Raw genomic sequence first — 5,817 nt, forward strand, 5'->3', positions numbered from 1 at the left:
AAGGATTTGACCCCTGGTGAATATGTGTGCAAACACACCCAAAACGTGAGCCACACTTGGTAAGCAAAAAGATTGAGGAGAGCCCCACAACTGAATATACAAAAGCAACAACCAAGTGCATAAATGACCCGTAATCATCGAAAAATGCCAACAGAGGGAAGGAGAGTAGAAGGAAACAACATATATACACCCATCTTTAAGAGTGTTTGAAATATATAAGAAAGAAGACATGAAAACAACCAACATGGGAAAGGGTGAATAAAATATTATGCAATTGTTACATATTTAGGTTTCTAGCATTTATTAACATGAGAAATACCCAGTTGCAACAAGTGAATAAGGCAGCATTTGAAATTTTACAAACAAGAAGAACCCAAAGTTTGTACTTTAAAATGTACTCTCAGTGAGAGAAATAATAAGGGGACTTAGGAAAAATATACTGAAATAATTAATATAAATCTCTTGATATAGGGTGATTCTCTTTTCTTCAATATTTGCTTGTAAGGATTTTAAAAGAAAAGAAAAAGATGAAATAGATATGGATTATAAACCTTGGAACTAGTCCTTGAGAATAAAATTGTGTCTCTGCAAGTTACTTATGGGACACAGCAAAAGTTGTGTTAAGAGGAAAGTTTATAGCTCTACAAGCATTCCTCAGGAAGGAGGAGCGAGCCCACATAAGTAATCTAACCTCACATCTTAAGACCTTGGAGAATGACCAACAAAAGGAGCCCAATCCGAACGGGAAGAAGGAAATAATAAAACAAAGAGCAGAAATCAACAATATGGAAACCCAAAAAGCAATCTGAAAGATCAATGAAACCAAGAGCTGATTCTCTGAGAAAATAAACAAGATCAATAAACCCCTAGCAAGACTCACAAAAAATGGGAGAGAGAAAACCCTAATAAACCGAATCAGAAATGAAAAGGGGTACATTACAACAGAAACTACAGAAATTCAAAGGATCCTCAGAGATTACTTTGAGAATCTTTATGCCATGAAGGAAATGGATAAATTCCTAGATTCCTATAGCTTCCCAAGGCTGAACCAAGAAGACCTGAAATACCAGAACAGACCTATCACCATCAAGGAAATTGAAATGGTAATAAAAAGTCTCCCAAGCACAAAAGTACTGGCCCAGATGAATTCACTAGTGAATTCTTCCAAACCTTTAAAGAGGACTTACTCCCAATCCTATTTAAGCTTTTCCAGGAAATTAAAGAATCAAAAACACTTCCAGTTTCTATGAAGCAAATATCACCTGATACCAAAAGCAGACAGAGCAGAGATACCACAAAGAAAGAGAATAACAGACCGATATTCCTGATGAACACAGACACAAAGATCCTCAATAAAATATTAGCAAATAGAATCCAACGACTCATCCAAAAGATCATACATACACCATGACCAAGTAGGATTCATCCCAGGGTTCAAGGATGGTTTAACATTCGCAAGTCAATCAACATAATTCATTATATCAATAATAGAAATAATAAAAACCATATGATCATATCAATAGATGCAGAGAAAGCAGATTTGACAAGATCCAGCACCTGTTTATGATGAAAACTCTCAGCAAAATGGGCATCGAAGGAACTTTCCTCAATATAGTCAAAGCCATCTACCACAAGCCCACTTCAAGTATCATTCTCAATGGGGAAAAACTAAAAGCCTTCCCTCTAAGATTGGGCACAAGACAATGTTGCCTGCTTTAGCCACTCCTATTCAATATAATACTGGAAGTCCTGGCCATAGCAGTTAGACAAGAAAAAGATATCAAGGGCATACATAGGAAAGGAAGAGGTCAAGTTATCACTATTTGCAGACAATATGATACTATACTTAGAAAATCCTAAAGACTATACAGAAAAGCTAGTAGAAACAATAGGTAGAAACAATATAAGTAAAGTGGCAGGCTACAAAATCAACACCCAAAAGCTAGTAGAAACAATAGTAGAAACAATATAAGTAAAGTGGCAGGCTACAAAATCAACACCCAAAAGTCTATGGCCTTCTTATATACATACAATGAAAGAGAAGAAAGAGACATTAAAAAAAATCCCATTCACAATAGTACCTCAGAAAATCAAGTACCTTGGAGTCAGATTAACCAAAGAGGTGAAGGACCTATACAAGGAAAATTACAAAACACTACTTCAAGAAATAAAAGAGGACACTAGGAAATGGAGACACATCCCCTGTTCATGGATAGGGAGAATTAACATGATCAAAATGGCAATACTTCCCAAAGAGCTATACAAATTTAGTGCGGTCCCTATCAGGATACCCATGACATTTTTCAAAGAATAGACAAAACACTCCTGAAATTCATATGGAACAATAAACCGCCACAAATAGCAAAAACAATCCTTGGGAAAAAGAAGATGGGTGTGTCACCTTCCCCAACTTCAAACTTTACTACAAAGCAGTAGTAATTAAAATAGCATGGTAGTGCTCGCTTCGGCAGCACATATACTAAAATTGGAACGATACAGAGAAGATTAGCATGGCCCCTGCGCAAGGATGACACGCAAATTCGTGAAGCGTTCCATATTTTTGGTGAAGGGATGGGTTCCCGAACTTTGTATGAGGGAAGTATAAGCACAAAAGTGTATAAATCTGTAACTGTACCCTCACGGTGATTCTCTAATTAAAAATAAATAAATTTTAAAAAAAATAAAAATCATAAAGGGATTTAGGATAAATAAAAAACAAGACTCAAAACAAACTAAGGGACAGCTTAATATATAATACATTGCTCCACTATTAAGATGACATAAATTATATGAAGGTTATATACTGGGTTCTCTGCTTACAACTCTTTAGAAAAAGTTATTTAAAACACAGATATGGAAAAAAGGTCTATGGTTGGAAGTCTGCCACAGTTAGGATAGAGAAGGGACCACTATGACAATGATAGTTGAAAGTGATCACTCTAGATAATGGAGTGCTGAAAGTAGGAAAAGGAACAAACATGATAACCTTTCAGCACTTGTGTTGCAAACCATAATGCCCCAAAGGGGAGGGGAGAGAGAGAGAGAGAAAGAAAGAGAGAGACAGAGACAGAGACACAGAGAGAGAGAGAAAGAGGGAGAGAGAGAAAGGGAGAGAGAGAGAGAGAGAGAGAGAGAGAGCCTGCCATAGGCTGTGAGGGTGGGGTGGCTGGAGGAAAACTGGGGTATTGGTTTTGAATTCTGGGAAATGTACACTGGTGAAGGGATGGGTGTTTGAACATTGTATGACTGAAACCCAATCATGAATAACTTTGTAACTCTGTATCTCACAGTGAGTCAATAATTGTTTAAATTAAATTCTATTAAAAATGGTTTGGAATGAAAAAATAAAATAAAATAAAATAACATGGTATTGGGCTAAAAGCAGACCTGCAGACCAATGGAACAGAGTCGAATATCCTGTCACAGACCTCCATATATATGGCCATTAAATCTTTGACAGAGGAGCAAGAAATGTGAAGTGGAACAAGGAAAACCGCTTCAACAAGTGGTGCTGGGAAAAGACACTAGTAGAATTGTATAAGAAAAAAATCTCCAACCCCATCAAAAAATGGGGAGAAGAAATGAACAGAAGTTTCCTCAAAAATGAAATACAAATGGCCAAAAGGCATATGAAAAAATGCTCCGCATAGCTAGTCATCAGGGAGATGCAAATCAAAACAACAATGAGATATCATCTCACACCACAGAGACTGGCACACATTCGAAAGAACAAAAACAACCAGTGCTGGCGTGGATGTGGGGGAAAAGGGATGCTTTTTCACTGTTGGTGGGAATGCTGACTGGTCCAGCTCTTCTGGAAAACAATATGAACAGTCCTTCAAAAACTAGAAATTGAGCTTCCGTATGACCCCGCAATACTACTTCTGGGACTATATATCCCGAGGATGCAAAAAATCACAGTAGAAATGACATCTGTACCTATATGTTCATTGCAGCACTGTTCACAATAGCCAAAATCTGGAAACAACCCAAATGCCCTAGAACAGATGACTGGTTAAAGAAATTTTGGTACATCTACACAATGGAATACTATGCAGATGTTAGGAGAGATGAAGTCATGAAATTTGCTTATAAATGGATAGACGTGGAGAGTATCATGCTAAGTGAAATGAGTCAGAAAGAGAGGGACAGACATAGAAGGACTGCACTCATTTGTGGAGTATAGAATAACATCGCATGAGGCTGACGCCCAAGAACAGTAGATACAAGGGTCAGGAGGATTGCTCCATAGCTGGAAGCCTGCTTCATGAGCGAGGAGAGAAGGCAGATGGAATAGAGAAGGGATCAGTAAGAAAATGATGGCTGGAGGAATCAGTCTGATGGGAGATGTGTGCCAAAAGTAGATAATGGACCAAACATGATGACCTCTCGGTGTCTGTGTTGCAAGCCATGATGCCCAAAAGTAGAGAGAGAGTATGGGGAATATTGTCTGCCATGGAGGCAGGGGGAGGGTGGGAAAGGGGGGGTATACCGGGGATATTGGTGGTGGGGAGTGTGCACTGGTGGAGGGATGGGTGTTTGATCATTGTGTGATTGTAACCCAAATATGAAAGCTTGTAACCATCTCACAGTGATTCGATAAATTTTTTTAAAAATTGTGTCTCTGGCCTAGTAACTGTGTAAGAGTGGCATAACCCCTCTTTGTACCAATCCCAGCCTGGCATTTGCTTCTACCTGTCCCCGTCCCTGTTTGTCCCAAATCTGTCATGACGGCACATTCTGCTTTTGGCAAATATGATCCCAACATTGAGCTATTGGGGAGCCTCTGGTGGTTAGTTTAAATTTTCACTCTTCTTCCCAATGTCTAACTGGCATACATAAAGTCACGTAGACATATTTTCACCTATTAAAAACCAAGCACATTTATGTTATCTCCTGTCCTTGAGGCACCTGATACAAGGGAAGCATGATTGAGTACTGTACTGATAAAGCTGAACAAATATGTCTTTTGAAATAGGCTATTGGAAAAACCCAGATTGGAGATGTGTGATATGTACTGAAATCTAGCTAAATTAAGGCAAGAGGTGGGTCTTAATTTAGTGAAGTGTGCCTCCTAGAATATTTGTTTAATAAAAGCCATTATACTACCCTCAGATTCAATTGAAGCACACTGTGGTTCTAAATTGAGGGAGCAAGTATATAATTGGCTTCTGCCTTTAGGAATATGTAAGTATTATTTATAATGAGTATAATGTTTCTAACAAAGTGTTTAAAACAACTTATTCAAAATAATAAAATAGCAAACTATCCCCCTGGTAGCACAATGTGGAGCAATATGATTTTTATTCTTAATTTGCTTACATCCACCTCTCCTCAAGGCAATCTCAAGCCAAAATCTATCTAAAGCATCATAAATTTCAAAGTGCGCAGCTAAATCAATAAGGTTTTATGGTACATCTTTTCAGTTTCTTTCTTTCTTTTTTTTTCAAGGACTGGGAAGAGACTTAGTTTAACTAAATGTAGCTGGAGACGTGAAAGAAGTCATTTCTGTCTTAGCCCTTTGCTCTGGGTGAAGGATCCAAGCGGAATTTCTATTTTCATTCAAGGGGAAAATCTCACGACAGCAGGCACATCTTAGACATAATCAGCCCAAGGAGAGCAGCTAATAGCAGCGCCTGAGATCTGTCAGGGGCGGAGATAGCTAACACCAGAGAAATGTTTGACTGTGGACCCAAGTGCAGGCTTTCAGCCACCAGTACGCTTTCACTGAGTTCTTTCCATTGCCTCACAGTGAAAGACTCCTCGGCACTCCTCCACCTCCTCTGCTCCCTTCTCCACAGCTCCTGTGTCACTAAC

General features: G+C 38.5%; 1 non-coding gene across 1 annotated transcript; it reads left to right on the forward strand.

Moving 5' to 3' along the window:
* Positions 1-2,455: 2,455 nt before the first annotated feature.
* On the forward strand, positions 2,456-2,562 carry LOC129401236 (U6 spliceosomal RNA). The gene has a single exon (XR_008628168.1). It is a non-coding gene; the product is annotated as a U6 spliceosomal RNA (small nuclear RNA).
* Positions 2,563-5,817: the final 3,255 nt, after the last annotated feature.

This window comes from Sorex araneus, chromosome 1 (genome assembly GCF_027595985.1).
Source record: "Sorex araneus isolate mSorAra2 chromosome 1, mSorAra2.pri, whole genome shotgun sequence".
Taxonomy (NCBI): domain Eukaryota; kingdom Metazoa; phylum Chordata; class Mammalia; order Eulipotyphla; family Soricidae; genus Sorex; species Sorex araneus.